The following is a 23,575-nucleotide window of genomic DNA, read 5'->3' on the forward strand; positions in this document are numbered from 1 at the left end:
CATAATTGTATCAGGAAAACTCATTTTAAACTGGGCATCTTATACAGCAATAAAACATTTCTCACCAAGGAAGCTAAAGTAATCCATTCTCATGATTACCTCCTACCTAGTCTACTGTATAGCTCTCAAATTCTCACAAATCCTAACTCCTCTTACCTAGCTAAATTAGAATCAGTGTACAATAAGGCATCTAGATTTGCAGCACAACAAACTTAAAAATCCCAACACTGTCTCTCACTAAAACACTTAAACTGGTTAGAATTACCTCACCTGCTTCTCCCCTCTCAACTCCAAAGTATACACTCTATTCTATACCAGACTTCCTATTGTTCTTATTTCTCTACTCTTATCACTCAATATTCTCCCACAAGATCCCTTCATAGCTCTGAACAACAACTCCTTCTGATCTATAAACCTAAGACTAAAATTGGATGCAACCTCTTTAGCTACCATCCTTCTATTGCTTGGAATAGGCTCCCTTTAGAATTAGGATGCTCAAACAACCTAAACAATTCAAAGCAGCTACTAAAGAATATTAAGTCACTGATCTTGCCAATGTACTCACTCCCATTAAGCCTCTTTACTATCCTAATAATAGTTCACTACCTAACTATTATTAATTTTTTCTTCTATTTGTTTTCCCTTCTTATCTGTTTATTCTTTTTTACCTTCTTTACTTGTCTTTTATTTGGCAATTTTATCTATATATGGTAAACTTATGCCACAGTGGTATGGCGGTAGCGTTGTTACCTCACAGCAAGAGGTTCTCCCATTTGATTCTCGGCTTGGCTTCGGAGTGCCTTCTGTGTGGAGTCTGCACGTCCTCCCTGCGGTTGGGTAGCGTTTGAAAGACATGCTTGAGTAAATGAGCGTGCCTTCATTGAAGGTTGGCCGTCGAGCTGGCACCACAGCGTTTCATAAAAATCTACTGCCAATCATTAGTGGACCAGAGTTCTGCTGTGGCAACCCCTTACCAGGAAAAAGCCGAAAGACAAACAACAATAATCTATATATGGTAAACTTCTTAGTCTTTTTTTCAGTGTATTTATTCTCTCATCTTTCTATCATTCTTGATGTATGCTAGAAGAAATTGTTACTATGTATTTTTATTTATTTATTCTTCTACTATTGTCAAAATTGGTTTCTGACATTGTGTTTTTGCTCCCTTTTAACCTTTATGTGTTAAATTGCCTTTGTATACTTGTATTGTATAATTTGAGTAGCTTATCACCCTGAGCCTCCACTGAAAAAGAGCTATCAGCTCAGTCGGACATACAACGTCAACAAATGTAAGATAAATATAAATATATATATATATATATATATATATATATATATATATATATAGTATATATATATATATATATATATATATATATATATATATATGCTTACTATCATAATATTGAAATGGATTTGCTCGTATCCACTTTGATGAAGTTTGTAGGTCGAACGGTGACAATGTCAAACTTCAATATTGTCAAAGTACAAATCTTGCCCCTATCTCGACTCATGTTAAAGCTTGTTCCAAGGTAAAATTCAGGATGTACTTCAACAATATCAGAATTCAGCTTTGTAATATTTCGTGGGCATGAGTCAATGATACAATAATTCGACTGAGTCTGTTTCAACATTATGAAAGTAAACCATGTATATATGTATATACATATATATATATATATATATATATATATATACACATATATATATATATATATATATATATATATATATATATATATATATACATATATATATATATATATATATATATATATATATATAAATAAATATATACCTATATCTGATGGAATTCACAATCAAATAAGAAAGTGAAAGATATGGTAGATTAGGACCTCCATGAAATTTAGAAGCAACAAATTGACAGTGATTAATTCTTGGAGATTTAAGAAGCCCAAAAACGTATTTATATAAAAGTGATATTTTTAAAGAATACTAGATAAAGAAAAGTGAAAAAGTAACCTGAGAAAAGTGTTCATCTTAATGAAATCTGATTTATGTAAAAGTGAACATTTTAATTTGTCGTATCTTTCCATGTCTAATTTAATGATGTTCCAGACCTTGTTAATATTGTGCATAAAAATATATTGTTCAGATATTTTAAAGATGTGTTGAATGATAAACTTTGCAAATTGGAAAAGAAGATCTGCTTATAATTTTGATTAATGAGAAAAATGATTTATGGAGATTTAATTTGTAATTAGAACATTTTGAAAAAAGTAGAGACAGCATGAAGTACTTCTAAATGTTTGAGTCAGGATGAAAAAAGATAAATGTTTAAATCATCTACATAAGTGATCAAAGGAGTAATTGCTTTCAAAATCTAAAACTAGAGTGGTGAGAATAGACAAAAGTAATGGTTCAGTGTATAAAATAAATAAGTAAAGGAAAATAGGCAATCCTACCTAACACCATTATTCAAGACTATAGGCACATAAGCTTTTTATTAATTATGATTTGGGTAGAAGACTTATTAAAAAGGAGTTAGGAAATCCAAATTTATCTAAGACATTCAGTAAAAGATATTGACTCTGTCAAATGTCTTACAGGCAATTAGTCTAAGAGAAAAGACACAGTTTGTATTAAATAGATATATTGGTTGTAGAAACCCCAAAGTTAAGGTTTAATCTATATTCAGCATAATTTTCATAAGACCCAATTTGTAGGGAAAAGTACTGGTCAGTAAATGTCTTTAACCTGTTCACTATAACAGAAGACAGAACTTTAACATCTACATGAATTAAAAACAATATGATGATAACTAGCTGGATTATATAAATAATGTTTAGCTTCAGTGATAAGTGTGGTCTTAGAACTGTTCAAATAAAGATAAAAAAGCTGTTGTAAATAACCTCATTGAAAAGGATTACAAAGATTTTTGATAATTTCATAGCAAAACATTTATAAAAGAGGTCAACCGATCTGGGTATGGCACTATACCATGCTTTAGATATGAAATGATATGTAGAATTGCTCTAACAGTTACAGATTGTTATAGATAATTGGATTGCACAGGACTTAGATGAGGGGAAGTTTATACTAGATAAGCATCAACTTTGTCATCAGCATAGAGATGGCATCATGATTAATATGCATAGATTTGAGAATATAAATGTCTGTTGGTTTATTTTTAACTCTGAAATTAGAGATGTATGTTTATGTATTTTAATTACCTTGGCAAAAATTATTAGGAGAGTGAGCCCATTCAGCACAAATAGCCAAAATTCTTGACTCAAATTTTGGAAGATGTAACATATTTAACAGATGAATATCTATTTGCAAATTTTTTGATCTACTAATGTTTCATTATAATTCTGAAGTAGACAGGGTTCTAATTCTTCCAGTTTATTTAGGTTCATAGTTTCATAGGTAGGTACTGGGCTATTGGGCCTAGGGCTTATATAAGCCTAGCCAACAATGTACCCTGGCTTTCGCCACCCAAGAAAATTATTTTCCTCTGCCCCTGTCGAGCAGAGACACAGAAGTGATCCCTGTGGTGAATTTCCTATTCCCCATCCCATCATCAAGATTTTATTTGAAGAGTGCTAATGAGGAGCTCTGTTTGACATAGATAGGTAGTCTGTTCCAGAGTATGGGAAGTCTCTGGGACAGGAATCTATCCCTCCAGCATGTTCTGTTTATTTTGCTGACAAGGTTTAGGTCCCTAGAGTGTGTAGCTCGGAGGGATTGGGATTTCTTTAAGTGGAGCATGTCCAAAAATTCTGGGTTTGACATAGCTTTGTATGTTAGGCAGAGATTGCCTCTGAGGAGGCGATATGCGACAGAGTAAAGCTGGAGTTTTTTGAGACGGTCTGCATAGGGCATCTGTTTGAGACCAGTAATCCCCTTTGTGAGGTATTTCTGTGGCCTTTCCAGTTGTTGTAGATCTCTTGTGAGGTACATACCAAAAGGGGCATTGTACTGAGTGATGAGTAGAGGGGAAGAATGACCTCTTTTTTTCTGGATGAGAAACCTTTTGTGATGAGGTGAGCCACGTAGAAGGATTTCCTGACCACTGTGGCGATGTGACTATCAAAGGAGAGACTACTGTCCACCTGGGTCCCAAGGTCTCTTATCACATTTTTGGCATTAAGTAGACTAACAGCTATGTGGTAGTTCATGGGTACAGAGTTTTTACCAAAGGGAATGACAATACACTTTTTGGCATTGAGCTTCAGGCCATGGCTTTGACAACAGGTATCTGTCGCACTGAGGCCCTTTTGTAGTATGTCCACATCATTAGGAGTTTTGATTATGGCACCTAGTTTGCAGTCATCTGCAAACATTGTTAGCCAAAGACCTTCTGTCTTAGCCTGTACTTCAGAGAAGTAGATAAAAACAGGAGAGGACCCAGGACTGATCCCTGTTGGACTCCACTTGTCACTGGTCTGAAGCTGGATTTGGAATCAGCTACTTTCACAAGTGTGGGTTCTGCCCGTGAGCCAGTTAGGAACCCATCTTGTGACATAGGGATTTATACCTAGTTTAGTGAGCTTATCTATAATTCCAGAGTGGGGGATGGTCTTGAAAGCCTTGGTGAGTTCTTGATAAGCTGTGTGAACCACTTTACCCTCATCTATAGCTTTGGTGACTGCTTCAAAGAAGTCAGTCAGGTTTAGGAGACATGATCTGCCTTTTACAAATCTGAACTGGGTAGGGTCCAGAGTTTGAAGATTACCAATGTCTTTGTTTATGAGTTCCATGATGATACGTTCCATGGCCTTGCAGATCAGGCTCGTCAGGCTAATGTGGGGGTAGTTCCTGGGGTCCATCATGGCTCCCCCTTTGTGGAGTGGAATAACCATCATGGTGCGCCATTCAGTGGGCACAAAGCCTGAGGTGAGGCTATGATTGAACATGGTACTTAGGTAGGGTGCCAGTTCATTCTGTAGTTCGTGTAGAACACAGCCTGGGATATTGTCAGGTCCCATGGATGCTGCGTTTTAGGCTTTGGAGAGTGTGTTTTTTTACCTGTGCAGCTGTGATTACAGGAACTTTGCATTCCTCCGGTATAGAGATTTGCCCTCTAGGGGGTGAGAGGGGGGTAAAGTTAACACCGAACCTATCTGCCAGGATGTTGGCAATATCAGTTTATTCTGTATATTTAGTGCCATTGTGCTGTAACTCAGAGCAGATCTGAGTGTTGCCATTGAGATTCTTGACATAGCTACAGAATTCTTTGTGGTTGTCTTTAGAGTCAGTGGGAATTTTGTTTTCATAACTAGCTTTGGAGGATTTTATGAGGGATCTCAGCTTCTTACTGAGGTTGACCAGGGAGTTCCTCCAGTCAAGGGATTTTACTCTTTTTTGCAACAGTTTCTTTCTTCTGTTGTAGAGTTTGTTTATGGTAGAGGACCACCAGACTGGTTTCGTTTTTTTGGAGGATAGCATCTTGGTTCTATTAGGGATAGCATGATCTATGCACTCATGTAAATGCTTATAAAGTGCATTTGTGTAGGATTCAGCAGTCATACCTCTATTGTCCACCTGCATGGGTGTCATGAAGTTTGCCACTTCTGTCTTAAGAAGTGTTAAGTTGGCTTTGGAGAAGTGTTTTACAGTGGTCTCCATAATTGGGGGTGGGATGTGGATATCTAGGGTGATTAGCTTGTGGTCGGATTTGACCAACGAGGAATTGACCTCTGTTGTGGAACACCGGTAGCCCTTGTTGGTAATGACCAGGTCTAGGATATTGCTGGTCCTGGTGGGGGTGTGAATAAGTTGATCCAAGGTGTTAGAATTTATGAATTCCAGAAAACATTGAGCAAAAGAGTTGGTACATGAGTAGTTTTCCCAGTTAATGGTGGGGTAGTTGAAATCACCCATTATTAGGGTGTTGGGTTGTACTCTAATACTTTCCAGTGTATTAAAAAATGGGGAGTGGGAATCCTGGGGCATGGTGGGGGATCTGTAGCAAGCTACAATTTGGATTGCAGTCTTGCCCAGAGTTAGTTGCACTTGGATAATCTCGGATGCATTATGCTGTGCAACTAGCCTGGAGGTGTAGATATCCTTAATGAATATGGACATGCCTCCACCTTAAGTGCTTCGTTCCGGGTTAGGTGGCTGAAAGGTATTGTATGAATTATAGCCTGGTAATGCAGGGGTGCTCTCTGGAGCTTTGAACCAGGTCTCTGTCACTGCACAGATGTTGATGTTCTCCATTTTAAGAGGTGCCTCAAGTGAGTGCATTTTGAGGTTTAGACTTCTAGCATTGAGTAGCATTACCCTCAGGTTTTGCTTGCTTGTACCTGTTATGGTGGTGAATTTGTCATTTGAACCTTGCCTAAAAAAGGCTCTATAGGGGTGGTAAGAGCATTTGCCAGTATCCGGAATCCCAAAGGTGACAGGTGCAGGCCATCTCTGGCAAAGCATCGTGGTCTGTCGATCATGTCATCCCAGGCAGACAAATACTGGATCCTCTTAGAATGACACCAGAAGCTTAGCCAATTGTTGAAGTCAATCATTTTGTCCTTGTACTGTGGTATAATTCTGGGTGATGGCAGGATGCTACTCAGGGCTAGGGTCATACCTGCCTGGGCTACAAGATTGGAGAGCTCCTCCATGTCTCTTTTCATGTAGTCCAATATTTTTAATATTCTCTAGATTCTGGTTTTGTAATTTGTTTTTCATAGTTGGAGGCTTTGTTTATTAATAGCCCCCTAATTTATCCCTTTGGTGCTGTCCACAGAATATCAGGTTTAATATCAGAATTTGTTATAAAATCTTCAAGTAATAAGACCAAGTTCTTCATTTACTTCTTTTCAAGCAAACAAGGATTAAGTACTTAACGTTTGTACTATAATTATGGCTGAAAACATTCCAATCAAATATTACTGAAACTTAAAATGATCTTAACAATATCTGGTCTCTGTAACTTGATCTACCATGGTTTTATTTTACAATAAAAATGAAATAAATTATTGACTATGATTTATAAAATGATGAGAAATAAGTGGATTTAGTTTACTGTTGGAAGGTTTATTACATAGTATTGGGTCTCCCAGATCAAATTTGGTCCTAAAATCCAAAATAGTCAAGGAAGAATTTATATAATAAAGAGTGGATTTACCATTTCTGTCACTATAAGGATCAACAACAAAATTCCAATCACCAATAATGATTTAGCAATGGTATTTAAAAAGTTATCTATTTTAGTACTAAACTCAATGTGAGCAATGCAGGATACATGTAGATTAAGCAACAACATTGATTTGTCCAGGAAAATTAGTCTGACAGCTTATGAAACACCAATGATCATTAGGGCCAGCCTTGGCATTCAGAACCATATCTTCAAATTAGTTTTTCATAGGCTCATAGGTGTGTGCTAGGCTAATGACCCTGGGTCCTTTACAAGCCTAGCCATAGGACTACCCTGGCATTGTGCCACATGACCTTAGTTCCCAGTGCCTCTGTTGAGTAGAGCCACTGAAGTTATCTCTGGGGCGAATTTTCTATTTCCCATCCACTCAAGATTTCTCTTGAAGACGGTCAGTGAGGTGCTCTGCTTGACATGTATGGGAAGTCTATTCCACAGCATGGGCAGTCTCTTGGTTATGAACCTGTCCCTCCAGTACGTTCTGTTGATTGTGGTAATGTGGGAATTTTAATTAAAATTGTTACATTGGAATGTTTTCTAGAGTTCCACCAGCCACTTAAAAGATTAACCATTTCTTATTAATATTGTCCCATTGTTTAGTTTCTAACTCAGTTTCTTGGATAAAAATACACTGGGCTTAAGACTCGAAAAACAAACTATACAATAGTTTCCTATTACTAGGTGAATGAATGCCTTTAACATTCCAGGACTCAATAATCTACTTCATTTAACAAGAGAAACATATTAAGTATTCATGGCTGAAAAATTCCCAGAAAATCATATGCTAGTGCCATTACATAGGTATGATCAAGACCAAAATTAATAGTAAAGGTGTTTACTAGGGTTAGATTTGTACCACTATAAAATTATATAACAAACTAATGTGAGAGACAACAAAAACAAGTGAATAATTAAATTATTAACCTTCTAATCTGACTACCGGGCCTACATCCTAATAAAAAATGATAAAGTTTAACTCAGCTAAGCTACTTGTCTTCTGTAAACCACTTGTACTGCTAGTCTGGATAATAATTTCACGTGATTTGTAGTAGAAATCACATTAGATTTAGAATCAGGTGAGATCCAGGTAAGTACCTTATTATATTCAATGGGAAAGGAGGTGGAAGCAATATATAGTTCTTTTTCATTCACAGAGGATCAAAGTGATACATATGAGACAGTAACTGGTAAGTTCAATGAATATTTTGTGCCAAAAGAAATATTATACATGAAAGAGCATACTTACCTAGATGAGAACAAACCAAAGGTGAATACATTGAAGTCTTTGTAACTGCCTTGCATGAACTGGCACAAAATTGTGGATTAATGGAATGAAAGATGAAGAAATTAGAAACAGAATACTTATTGGTCTGGCTCATGTAGAAGTGTCTCAGAAAGTGACAACCTGAAGTTAATCTATGTTTAGAGAAGCCTATTCAAATTGCCAAAGAGGCCACATTAGTAAAGGAGGAAAATCCTAAACAGTGTGTGTGTGTGTGTGTGTGTGTGTGTGTGTGTGTGTGTGTGTGTGTGTGTGTGTGTGTGTGTGTGTGTGTCTTTGGTAAAGTTTAAAGAAAATGGCAGATTTAGAAACAGGCATAATTCTGGCCCAAGTCAGTTGTGGCTGCAGGTCCATTTTCTTACGGTGGAGCGCAATACTTAGCTGTTGGGACATCTAGCATATGTGAAAAAAAATGACACCATTCTGACAAAGCACAGAATATTTGATAAATGGTAATAATTCACCCATAATCCATAATCTGCTAAGAATGAAAGATTATGCCCTTATGAAAAACAGTAAATGCCCTAATCTTACAAATCCTGCTTATGTTCACAACACAGGAAAACTAGTAATTTGTCATGCTCAAGGATTATGGTTTGAATGGAGTGTTGGTGTGTTGCAGTGTAATAAGTCAATGGTATGGCTACCAGTATAACCAAGGTTGGAAAATATCGTATTCAAAGATGTTTGTGCCTCATTTAGAAAGTGAACTATCATTAACCCAAATTCAAGAACAGAAAGTTGGACTTATTTTCTTTTGTGCTGTGTTGTAAGGAAAATATTTTTCAACAAATACAATGCATTTTGTCACATTCAAGATAAAACATGTATCTTTCCACTGCAGGCACTAGTAAATAGCAAAGGTAGTTTAATGTCTCCTAAAAGTGCTTTGAAGTAGCTGCTAGAGTGATCAGTTAACAGCTCCTGGATTAGAGAGATAGTTTTAATACTTCAGGAAGAATGTGGGAGATGGTCTGTTAGCACTTAGGCTAAAAAATTACAAACCTTTAAAACATGCTTATTTTGTTGAGCATTTATAACTATTATTAAGAGGTAAGAGCTGCTCTGAGAAGAGAATCAGAGTAATTTAAGTAAACATGTGAAAATGAAGAAGGGTTCCAGAAATTGCGCACAATTCCAGTCACACACACTATTGCTATTCAATTTACATGGAAGTTAAACAAAAATAGAGTTCCTCATGTCTAGCATGACAAGGGGGCCTTGAAGGCTTTTCTGACAAAAAGATCTCCAAAATCATTTTACTACAGGAGTTCCATTTAAATATAATAAGTACTTAATGATTGGAATGCATTCAGTGCGATTCTCCATTGCCTTCTTACCTCAATAATCAGAAAAAGACACAAAATCAAAAACAGCATTTAAATATTTCTCTTCTGTAAGAAAGTTGACAGAATAACAAGCTTTGCATTAGAAAACATTTCCTGATGGATGCAAAGTCTGAAAGTCACATACATGCCATAATTTAGTGATGATAGTCTTAAACAATGTGTCAAAAATCCATACATTTTATAAGGAACAAACCAAAAATGCTTGTCAATTACTTTAAGAATTCTGCACAAAGTTAAAAATAATAAGGATCAAATATTGACAAATTTTAAATACTATTTTATATATTTGCTAAACAGGCAAATCCACTATGTGAAGTGTCCCTTTTCAGTGGTGACTCATGAGCACTGTCTGGTTAATGACTTGCTCAAAGTCAGACTGAAGACAAACAGATGTAAAAGGATTCAAACCCTCTGCCTTTGACTATAGGAAGCAGTCTGTCAACATAAGTAACAGGCATGTCTAAATCAATTAAGATGCTAAATTAATAAATGTTGCATGGACATGCATTTTCTAAACAACAAAAAACATGAAACTGTAATGATTGACATTATTGACTGACGGTAATCTTCAGTGATGTAAAAAACAAGAATTTAAATGAAGGACAGAGCATAAGTATGAGGCAAAGTCAGTGATGGTCTGCCAAATCAGAGACAGATAAGATAATTCACTTAAAACATGCACTTTTTGAACATTTACACAAAAAGATTAAACTCTAATAACTGGCATTATTGACTGACCGTAAACCTCAGTTAACCTTCAGTGATTTATCAGTGAATGAAGAGAGGGGATAAAGTCTGTCAGTTAGTGTGGAAAATCCAGACTCTAAGCTCTTATGGAACTGCTTTCTGTAGTTAAAGTACAGAGTCTGGCAGACAGTGTTCATGGGTCACCCTTAAAAAGGGACACTTCAACCAGTGGGGTTACCTGTTTAACACATTTAAAAAATGTTTGTTTCCAACCCCTGTTATTTTTGGTGATCCAGACTGCTAAACAGATTCTGAAAGGAGATATTCACAGATTGAAACACAATGCCCTGCAAGTGGGTATGTGAAAAATTCTCCAGATACCAATTAGAGCTCAAGGAATTCCAACTCTGGACTGACTGCAAACTTCTTGTTCCACTAATTAATTCCTACAGCCTAGACAAAGTGCCAGCCAAGTGTCAAAGACCATTAATGAGAATGAGAAGGTTCAATCCCAGAACAATATATGTGCCTGGAAATCAGTTAGTATTTGCAGATTTATTATCTTATGCATGATCAGCCATTATCCAGTGATGAAAAATATGTTGCTGCCTATGTACATAATGACTGCTAGACCTATGACTACCAAGGGACTAAAAAAGCTAAATAAAGTTCTCCAAACTGTCAGAGTTACACATTGTTATCAGTTTGGGAAGGATGGTCAAATCACTGGCCACAAACCACTGGGCAGAAACCAAGCATTTGAAGCATAAGTATTACACAGTCAGATATCAACTATGAGTGCATAATGACTTCCCGTATCAATACAGAGTCATAGCACCCTCATCACAGCAAGCTGAAATGCTACATCAAATACAAAAAGATCATCAAGGTCTCAAAAAAATCTTAAGAGTAACCCTGAATGTTTGCATGATGGCCAAATATTAACCAAGACATTCCAAATCTTGTGTCCAAGTGTCAATTCTGTCTTGTTTACAAAGCACCTCAGAGGAGAAAGCTATACACCTTTACTAAAAGGTCCTTGACAAAAGGCAGCAACTGACTTGCTTGAGTTTGAAGGTAAAACAAGCACATAGCTATAGATTATTAGTCTTGTGACATAAAAATAATACATGCACAAACAACAACTAGCCAACAAGTAATATCCACATTCAAAACCATGTTCTTGAGATATGTAATACCTATCAAAGTGCTCAGAGTTTGACTTCTAACAGCCCTCTGATGATGGTTTAATTGTATTAAGTCAAGTCCTCACTAAACTCAATTAAATGGATGAAGCTGAAAGAGTAGGGCAAATAACTAAAAAGATTTGAAGACAACCCTATCCATACATAGCTCTCATGTAATATCAAACATCTCCTCACAGTGCTACAGGAGTAAAGTCTTCACAACTAATGCTTGGAAAGCAAATAAGAATTTACATGTCAACATTAAAGTCAAATCTTGAACCTCATCACTCAAAAATGAACAGTGTTCGGTCTCACAGAAGGGTTTCCAGTGTGAGAGGGTGTGCATCAGGGTTCAGCTCAGAGCCCACTGCTGTTCATACTGATGCCAAACTACATTAACAAGCACATCAGAGGGGAAAGAGCAACAACGCTGCTGCATGCAGTTCATGTGCATTACAAGAATACTCTGAGCAAGAACATCAGCAAGGGATAAGGAAATGGAATCAAAACTGAATACACACAGGATGAAACTTAGTACAAGTGAGACAGTTGTAATGGCAGCAAATGGGGGAAATCAGAGGAACTGTGAATCAGAGGGGCTGCAACCAACTGGCACAGAGTGTCAGGGGCAACATATGACAGAAAAATGCCAAAGAAGCTGAAAAGTAAGGTGTACAAAACATTCACCTGACCAGTAGTGCTGTATGGTGCAGAAACCTGGGCAATAAAGGCAGACAAGCTGAGGAAGCCAGAGGTGATGGAGAAGAAACATGAGATGAATGGTAGCATGCACACTATGGGACAAAGAAATGAGGACATCAGAGCAGAAGCCAAAGTTGCTTCAACTGCAGAGCAGGTAAAAGAAGACAAATTAAAGTGCTTCAGTCACATGTGTGGAAAAGCAGAAGACACTCTAGTAAAGAAGATTTGAGACAGACAGGAAATAGGCAAGAGGAAATGAGGGTGTCCAGCAAAGTTGAATGAATTGTATGAGAGTAGACCTGCGGCAATCAGGCATGACTATCTAAGAAGGTAGGAAAGTGGCATTGAAGAGAGAGAGAGATAATGATTGTTGACAAGACACCACAACCACATTTAGAAAATGAGAAAAATAGGGATGATGATGATGATGATGGTAATGATGGTCAGGCAAGCAGCTATACAGTTTTCCTGTTAAACACACCTTGCTGATTATGTCTCTCAAGTTGCCATTTTAGAGCATTTGTGTTAATCATATTTGTAAATGTTAACAATATACATCAACAGTATCAGTCTAAAATGTTGAATTAATGTGTACATGAGTTATATACACATCCACACTTAATAGTTACAAACAGACATATATTTCTCTTTAGCAGCAAGAATGTGTGGATAAGTAAACTAAAGCTGAAAGAATCTGCAAATATTAAAAAGATACACTATAGCCATTTCCATTTTAAGATGTCTTACATAGACATTTTGACAGTGTGTATTCCACAATGCATTCTATCTAAATCTTAATGCCAGTTCGTTTGTGATGACTGAAAATCAGGTCAACCAAGATGCCATTTTGTATAAAATAAAAATTACCCATTTGACTAAAATATTGGCATATCTTGGCATTTTTGCACTGCTGTTCATGATTACTGGGTAAATAGAGGTATGCACAGTTACAAATAAATATTCAAACATCTTACCATTTTCAGTAGAAAGTGCCCTTATAATGAAATCTACCATTGAACTGCAGCCACAGTTTATTCAAATAGTTTTTAATTAAAGTTACAGCTAAAAAACTGAAAAACTGCATACATCATAACATAGCGAGATAAGGTGAGGAATTATATGCAAACTGGACTCTGTAGACGCAGGTTTTAATCTTAGAAATTATGTTTGCATGGTGTGGGACTAAAGTCCTATATGGGCAAAACTAAAGTACCAGCTTACCCCCCAAAATCATATCTATGTGTATATATATATATATATATATATATATATATATATATATATATATATATATATATTTACTATTAAAAGCATGAAATGCAGTTGATCAAACATCAGTTGAAGGAAAGTGCAGTTTCAAAGTTGCACAATGCTGAACTGGAATACTACGAACCCATAATAACAAAAGTAAAGCATGATTTGTTACTATGAGTTTGGCATTGTGAATGGAGATCATTGTACAGTGAAGGTCAAGGAATGTACTCTTCTCCTCACGGTAGTCCAATCTTGAGGTAGGTATATATAATTTGCAGGTGGTGTGGGGGGCAGGGGGTGCACGAGGGTTTCCCCTGCAAAACAGTAAAAACTTGTACTGTAGAAGTAAAATTCTCAATGTACATTAAACAATATAGCTTGGGGGTCTGACGTCACCTTCTGCTATGTCATGACATAATATGACAGAGACGTAATTACACTATGTCTTTGGAGGCAAAGCTTCCACATACAGACCTTGATTTCTTCAAACAGGTCATCAGTAATGCATACACACACACACACACACACACACACACACACACACACACACATGATTCTACTTGGTTTTAACCTACTGAAAAACAGAATATATAAAAGTAAAAATATGCCATGCATCACATTATCAAAAATGTCTTTAAATGGTAGTCTTCAGGTCCAAATGATGCTAGACATGCTTGTAGGTAAAATTAATTAGACTATAGACACCCAGGCATGCTGCCAGCTGGATTCCAAGTAACTTTCTCATCACACCGATGATCATGTTTCTAGAACTTTCATCTGAATTGTGAAACAGTATAATTCTTAGAGCTATTTTCCCATGAAAATGTACTTCGCAAAACACGCCTGTGAGAATATAAAAACAATGCAGTAATGGATTACATCAAAATGAATCTGTATTACATTTACAGCAACAGAATACACATTATAAAAAGTTAGCATTTCATAGTCATGCCTTATCAAGGAATGTTATGGATCTCAAGACAACAGGAGCATTGTGTATCTCATTAGCATGTTAACGTGCTAAGGGAATATAAGAGGTGTCTCTCAGATGGATAAATAAAATCCATAAGATCAACAATAACATAATTTACTTTTGACTATAGTAATTCAAACATGTATGCTTACTGGAACTTAACATTTCATGAGACAGAAGTTGCTGGACCCACAAAAGCCTGTCAGACTACATATTCTCCAAAAATAAATGAATGAAATAGATAATAATATTACTCTCTCTGAACAGGCCATACTGCGGTTTATCATGGTAATGCTTCAGCCAGCTTTTGGAGGAACAAACACACAAGGCAGACTAGCAAAGCTGCTCTTGCTGATAACACTGAAATAATGATAACATTTTAATTAAATTCAATTTAGGAAGCATTAGAGATGTACGTCAATTCATTATTCACAAAAGTACTGTTGCTGATAATAAGGTTACTTGCAAAATGCAAAGCTGTTCCACTAATGCATTCAAAGTGAGGTTTACTGTGTAATGTAACTCATGGAAGTAAGCTAAAGCAAAAAATGTTTAGTTTAAGATAAAATTAACGCACATTTACTATGGAAGTCGTGCCTACATTCTGTTCCATGGAAATCAAGAAACAACCAAATATAATTTTTCATTCATGGAGCACAATCATATATAAACCACATACTTATAATATTCCCTGATACAATAAAACTCCATCAAGTGAAAGAACCTGCACATTTTTTTTCACTTTTTCATTTTTCATTACAATGAAATTATGTTCATTTTCAGGTAGGTGAAGTTTCTTAACATGATGCCTTTGTAATATCATCTTCATTTACCTTTTGTAAAACAGCACTTGTCCAGGTCATAGTGAATATATTCCAAACAAACATATGTGACATGTAAAATGCTGATCACTTGAAAAATGGTCATTTGATCTCCAGGTAATAGGATGATAGCCCTAAGGAAACTCATCATTTTATTTGTCTGTCTGGCAGTTAGTGCAGAAGATTAAGGCTATAAGCTGTTAATGAGCTTCTTCTGTAGACAACCTTCATTTTCCTACCTTGTGATTTTGAGCAAGTAATTTAACCAGACAGTGACCATGGGTAATTGGAAAACAAGCCTAGATTCCTCAATAGTCTCCTGGACTGCAAGCTTAGTAACTACCTAGGAATCCATGAAACTATATGGAAGAATTCAGCTGTACATTAAGTATTCTACAAGGAGAGTATAAGTCTAAGTCTATGAACAAGAATGCTTATCCATCCACTGCGTATTTTTTAACTACATTTCTTGCTTTATTCCTCCTGTGATGTCCCCTCTCTGTGCCAGTAATCAAGGGGTATGAATCCTCACTAGTGACATTGGAGAGGGGCATTCACTTGGAACAAAAATGGATACATACAGTATTTTTAGATATGACTCTCTGCATCAAGCACAATTTCCCTTAAGAGCACACAGGGAACACACTCAGCTCGGGGTCTGTATTTCTCTCTCTCTCTCTCTCTCTCCAGAGCCCCAGTGAGACTACCCACTGGCACAGCTGTAGAGTTGTGTCATCAGCCAAGTGTCCAAGACAAGTCCTCTAGCATCTTCTCTGTGAAACCAGTGCTTCATATTCCTGCTCCAAACAGCTGAAACACATACTCTTGGAGATTTAATTTGCATACACACACACACACACACACACACACACACACACACACACACACACACACACACACACACACACACACACACACACACACACACACACACACACACACACACACACACACACACACACACACACACACACACACACCTGGCAAAGGATGTCATAGATTTACTAGCTATGGCTCCGTCTCCCCAGATTATGAGGTAGTTGCACTGCCACCAGACACTCCAAAGCCAGTTACTCTAAGGCTCTTACAAGGGTACCCAATTATACTGAGTGAAATTAATATTACTACAAATGATATAATTTGATAAATGCTGTAAGGAGTGGCAACAGAGTCACCATATATATATATATATATATATATATATATATATATATATATATATATATATATATATATATATATATTCTCTCAAAGTTTAAAATATTCTCTAAAGAACCAGCCACAATGAAAAGTTTAAATATATTTAATAATAAGTAATAAAACAACATGAAAATACTAAATATCTATTTACAACAAACACCAGAGTTTCAATCACAGGGAATATTAAAATAACACAGATGAATAGATTCACACAGATACACAAAAACAGTACTTAACTAATCTCGCTACGTTTTCCTGACTGATCAAAAGAGTCAGTAATCCCTGATCATTTACTATATCAAGGCAAGATGAAGAAGGTGAGGGGGTCCTTATTTGTCAGGTTCCAAAAACAGAGTGCTCTGAGACTTCTCTCTCATCTGTTATTAAAATATAATTTTGTCCTAGATTACAGAATGACATCACATACATCTGGTCATCTGATTTCTGGTTCCCATGCTACCTCTTTGCTAGAAACTGAACTAGAATTTAGCACGTATGTGTTACCATAGACACAGATAGAGCTTTGCTGAGTTGTGTTATAGCATCAGGAAGCTATAAAACTATAAAACACTTCCACTCTTCCTACAGGAGCTAATAAATTATTCTCTGGCACAGACATTTAGTCTCTGGCTGCAAGCAGAACTGTAAGATAAAATCTGTATGGCCTAAATGAAGTAATTTAATTTCTTACTATTTTTCAAAGTTAGCTGGACTGAGATTAACTTCTTCTATTCTAGTATCCTATTTAAAACAGTACAGTCTGATATAAAATTATATTTCTTTTCTGTCCAGTAGGACACACTGTTGATACATTTTTAACACAAGGAACTTTACCAATACATTTTCAACACAACATGCATCTGTAAAAATCAGTTTGCTATACATATAATTCTTTACAAAATTCCAGCTAGCTGTGCTGGCAGATGTTATACATCCACTGCCCTACTTCTCCAGGCATAGTTGGCAATACCTCACACTGTCACACCTCATGCAGGAGGGTTAAGTGTTTATAACCACAGCAGCTAGTGCTCATCATTTTGTTGTATCCTCTACCAAAGTTATGTTTTAGTCCTGGACTTCAGAACCTTTGGAGTGCAGGTAGGAGACTTCAGAGTGCTTGACTATTGGATCTTTGGATCTTTATCAGTTCCCTACCAAGGGAACCAACAGAAGGAGTCAGAGTAAAAGGTGTCATAAAACACACATATTTGGAGAATGCAGTACATTTGAAGACTGATAGTAAGAAAAGAAAGATAGGCTTCAATAGATTTTAACCTACACTTTTCTCAGTGACATTCTCTATACTGGTGAATTAGAAAAGGAACCACAGTAAAAGGTACAATAAAACACTAATATTATGGGAATCTAGCACTTTTTCAGACTGACAGCAAGAAAAGAAAGAAAGGCCAAGAGATTTGAACTTATACTTTACTTGGTCCTATTCGCTATGCAAATACCTTAGCAAGGGAACGAGAGAATGAGTCAAAGTAAGCAGTGTCATAAAACACATTTCTCAGTGGAATGTGGCTGCAAACTAAACATTGTAAACTAAGATGCAACCCCAGAGGATTAGAACCCTCCTGCCCATCAGTTGTACATTGGCTCAGTACACATTACTTCATTTATTTTTGTATAACTTGACTTACATTGAAGCTACAATGTAATATATAGAAATAGCATCACTCATTCATTTACATTAAATCTATATGGATATGAATATGCATAACACTTAAATGAAATATAAAGAAAGCATGCTTTTGTATTCCAGACAATTATGAGCTAATTACAAGAATTTATTTATTATAATGAAGACATCAAATGGCCTGAAATGCCTATCAGTTATCAACAATCTAACTTAGACATTAGCTGATGTCACCTGTACTCCAATGGTTCTGAATTACAGGACTAAAATATAATTCTGGTAGAGGATAAGGCAAAATGCTGAGATACAAGTAAAAGTATTTAATTATAACACATACAACTGCTGCTGATAACCAGTAAGTGGTGAGCATGAATACAATACTGCAATCATACATATAAACTGGATGATCTAGCACAATTCCATGTATAATAATAAGAAAAAAAAACAGAATAAAATACATTAAGGTAGAAACCATTGCCTGAATGTTTGTAGAGGTGAACATTTTGAAGGTATAGGACCACAATTTGGGGTCACATGCTAAAGTAAAGCCATTCATTTTAACTCCCATCTCTAGTCCAAAATTAAATGATACAACAGATTGCCATTTAGTATTAAAAGTGCTTACTGAGTCCTTGTGCTTAGCTATTTTCAGCTTGGCATTATACACTTGTTCTACAACTTGTCAAAATTAAGACACTGATATGGGGTCTGCACTTTTCCATTGTCTTGTAAATACTTTTTTAGTTACAAAGACAATAACATTGAGTATACTGTATTTGTCAGTTGAGGGAAGCAATTCCAAAGACTGCTAGATTCTGTCATTGTACATCATTGACACTTACAATTTTGATGATTTATTGTCTAGGAGACATCCAAAATTGTTTAACTATAAGGCAGTCCCAGAACATATGCATCCATGACCCAGTGGTGTCTTTATTATGACATTTCCAGCAAACAGATGCTGGTAACCAGTCAGCTGGTGGTGCTAGTCTCACCAACCCTGACTTCTTGGGTCATGTCTTTGAGCCAGCCAGTAGTCTAGTGAGTTAAGTAAGGATTTATGCCTAATTCAGAAAGTTTGCCAAAAATATCTGAGTGGAGTGTTGTATTGACAACACTGGCCAGGACAAGGTAGGTGTTATGCATCATTCTCCCTCATCTATTGCTTTGGTGACCATCTTGAAGAATTCTACCAGCTTAAGTAGCCAAGGCCTTCCTTTAACAAAGCCAAGCTGGGATGAGTCCAGTGTCTGTATGTTGTCAATGTCCTGTTGATCATTTCCATGATAATTCATTCTATGGCTTTGCAAATTTGACTTGTCAAACTGATGGATCTGTAATTCCCAGGGTCAGTTGATGGCCCATCCTTATGAAAAGAGATTATATTTGCAGTCTTCCATTCCCTTGGTACGTAATATGTTTTAAGACTGCAGTTGAAGAGTGTCTCAAGTTGTTATGATAGGTCATGTTTTATTACTTTTTCTATTTATTATTTTTTACTATTATTTAGAAAGTAACTGATTAGAAAGTAACTGAGAATACTTTTGGGGCCCATTGAAGCAGTGTTTATGGCTTTAGTGAACAGTGCCACGACCAGCTTCCTGTTGATTGTTGGAGCAGGTTATGTTGAAGGGGATTTCACAGGAGTAATGTGGAGGAATGCTGGGTGGGGGTGAAGGAAGAGCTGAATTTATAAGCCAGCAGATTCAGTATGTCTCCTTGGTTTGTAAAGGTGGTACGATAGTGGATATCTTGACACAATCATATAGGGCTAAGTGGCAAAAGAAAAGCAAGGAATTATCTGTCTTATTTACACAGATATGCACTTGAAACCCCAATAGTGAGGCTTTGCAAAACATATAATACTTTAGAACAGAGTAGCACAGATTAAGCAGAACACCCAACGAGTAAACGAATCACTGTATATAACTGATAAAAAGTTCCAAGTGAAGCACAAGAATACAGCGATATGAAACACAGCTTCTTTTCTCATAAAATGCAACTCAGATCATTAAATAAAAAGGTTCATGCAAACTATCATTCAGCACTTGCTGAATAAATGGACAGCTCAGCCCACAGGTTTTATTCAGGATTCTGCTGGGTGAGGAAAGTAAAGCTATATATTTTTTTCTGTGACTGATAGAGCTGCTTTCTGTTTTACCTGCTAAATGTTGTTTTCTTTTTTAAGAAATCTGCTTGGTCTGGTGTTTTTGTTCTGTGTGAGGGATAGACACTTGAGTTATCTAGGCTGCATATTTCACATGCTTTTTTCATCGGTTAAATTGTCTCTAGAGTGATACTTAGATACAGAGTGAATTTCTGGGCCTTTGTCTTTTTCTGAAAAAAAAATTCAAACCTGCATAAACTAAAACACTGCTGGTGATTCCCTGATAGGCTTGCCCACCCAACCTCCCCTTCATTGACTGCATTTAAAATCTGGAGATTTTAAGCTGCCCACCCCTACTGTAAATTGAGCTTAATAAGCTCCTCCCTTTCTACACTGCTGTTGACATCTTGAATTATTTATTTGCCTTTCCTTGTGCTTAAAAAGTGCAGTTTGCCTGTCATTGTCTGTTCTACTGATTTACTTGATCTGAATTCATTATCTAACTAACTATTGGATAAAGTAGTGTATTTTTATACTCTAGCAAATACTTGCTTTTACATTAAGAGGTCAGTGGATTTTCCATCTAGTGCACTGGGAGACAGCCTGGTCTATTTAGGTAGAGGAAACACTTGAGATTTCTGCATGTAGTTTTATTGGCTGGAGGGCTTATTGATCAGCTTATTTTGTTTTTAGTGCCTTTATAAGTTCTGCACAATTGAGTGTCTCTTGTCTTATTTATACAAAGTAAAGTACTTTTATTGAATAATCCCACTTTTATAAGCTGTTTAAAGTACACTGCAATATATATATCTTTAAGTTTGTTTGTGGTAGCATTTCAGGTCCACATCTAAATTTTGAAAGCTCATAATCTTGAAATTCAAAATACTGAGTCTAAAATCTTGAAAGTTCAAAATACTGAAAACTCAAAATATTGAATTTCATAATATCGAAAAAAGCAACAGGATACTGTTGTTCTTCTTTCGGCTTTTCCCGGTTAGGGGTCACCAGAGTGGAACTCCGGTCTGCTAATGATTGTCAGTAGAGTTTTACGGTGCCAAGGTACCAGGTCGATGCCCAACCCTCAATGAAGGCACGCACATTCACGCATGTCTTTCGAATACCACTCGACCGTGGAGAGGACATGCAGACTTCACACAGAAGGCGCTCCAGACGAGAATCGAATGGGAGAACCTCTTGCTCTGAGGCGACAATGCTACCGCTGCACCAACACTTACTATACTCCACTAGAAGTACATAAAGAAACAAATAAAAGACAAAGCATATTAGCTTACTCCAACTATTAGCAGGGGCGCAAGCTGCCTGGACCCCCATGTGGATATGCATACCTCATACGTGAGTGGCTGTGCCCTCCACACCCCCTGCTACTTAAATATATCAACTCTGAGATCACACTTTACTACACTAAGATGAGTTATGTTGTTGTATAGCAAATTAAAAGGGAACATGACTAAGATTACAACAGGCAGTCATGAAGCACGTAATGGTATGTTTGCCATTTTCTTCTGTGGAGTGCGATCTCGGAGTTGATATATTTAAGTAGCAGGGGGTGTGGAGGATGCATCCCCTCATGTATGAGGTACGCAGGGGGGCTTGCCCCCCTGCTTATAGTTGGAGAAGAGTAATATGTTTTGTTATGTAATTGTGCTGGAATATTGTAAGTGTTGGTGTACTCTGTTTTTTCAATATTATGAAATTCAGTATTTTGAGTTTTCAGTATTTTGAACATTCAAGATTTTGGAATCAGTGGTGGCCACAGTGGTGCAGCAGTTAGAATTGCTGCCTCACAGCAAGAGGTTTTCTGGTTCGATCCTCGGCTGGGGTGCTTTCTGTGCGGAGTCTGCATGTCCTCCCTGTGGTCGCGTGGGTTTCCTCACACATCCCAAAGACATGCTGTAGGTGGATTGGACACTCTAAATTGGCACTAGGTGTGAGTGTGTGCCTTCTGTGGAAGGTTGGGCGTCGGGCTGCCAACTCGACAGTGTAAAACTCCATTGCCAATCATGAGCGGACAGGTGATCTGCTGTGGCGACCCCTAACTGGGAAAAAGAAGAAGATTTTGGAATCAGTATTTTGAATTTCATGATTATGAGCTCTCAAGATTTAGAAGCAGACCCAGCATTTATTGTATTAATTTATTTATTTATTTTATTTACATTTGTTTACCGGGAAATTCTGACTGGATGCAGGTCCTTTTTCAGCGGATGCTGGGGGAGAAAAGCTCCACATCATGTACATGATAAATAGAGATACAAAGTTGCAGCAATAGTAAACAACATTACAGGTTGTTGGCTTTAATACAATAACAAGATATTAGTTATCAACAGTATAGACAGTAAATGTTGCAAGTTAAGATAGTTTCTTGTCATTTATAATATTAGTAACAAAGTTACTATTGAATATATTTCATATATTTTAAGCTTGTTTGTGGTAGCACTTCACTCCAGACACTCCTTTACTGTGCTTTTACATTAGAAGGACTGAGATTATTTATCTAGTAGCAGTAGGTGTTTACCTGGTCTATCTGAGCTGGGAAACATACAAAAGTGCTCTATGTATTTTTTTTTTGCACTTCTGTTATATACTATGACTGTACAGTAGTAGAAGAACTGTGCTGTCTACTGCTGCTTTAAGTAGCTAATTGCACTGCTGTACATTGTATCTGTTAGTTGTAAGGCTGTTGTAGGTAGTTTGTGGGGTCTTGTTGCACTTGGGCCCCAAACCATCTATTCTATATTAAAAAGGTGTTTTTCGGCAGCTTTATGGGAGAAGCGCACTGGTCTAACTTGTCTGAGTTGTGTATTGCTTGTGAAAGGCTTATTGTGTGATTTCCGGATTGGTAGTTAGATTAAAGCTTATTTCTCTTTATTTAAATCTTGCCTCTCGCAGTGCTCCTCTAAGCTCAGCTGCAGTTAGCAGTGCCCTCTATAAATGCAAAAACCTTGAAGCTCAGTTTTTTTCCTAAAGAGCTGTCAGTGAAACCCTTCCAAGCTTTTCTGCTGCTGTAGGAGCAACTGATTTGTGGCTTGAGCAGCACTGCCTTACTGGTCAGCCTTAGCCTACATAAAGTATAAATCCCGCTTGTAGTCTTGGCTCTACCAACACAGTCCTTTCAAATTAACCCATTCCCTTTCCAAATAAAACATACAGTAAGAACCTGCTATGATGGTTGGGCAGTTTCCCATCATCTCTCTGGGCAGGCTGATAGACATGGGCATATTGAGGCAATGTGG

The sequence above is a fragment of the Protopterus annectens genome, chromosome 2.part1 (assembly GCF_019279795.1).
Source record: "Protopterus annectens isolate FY-2018-M chromosome 2.part1, PAN1.0, whole genome shotgun sequence".
Lineage (NCBI taxonomy): Eukaryota > Metazoa > Chordata > Ceratodontiformes > Protopteridae > Protopterus > Protopterus annectens.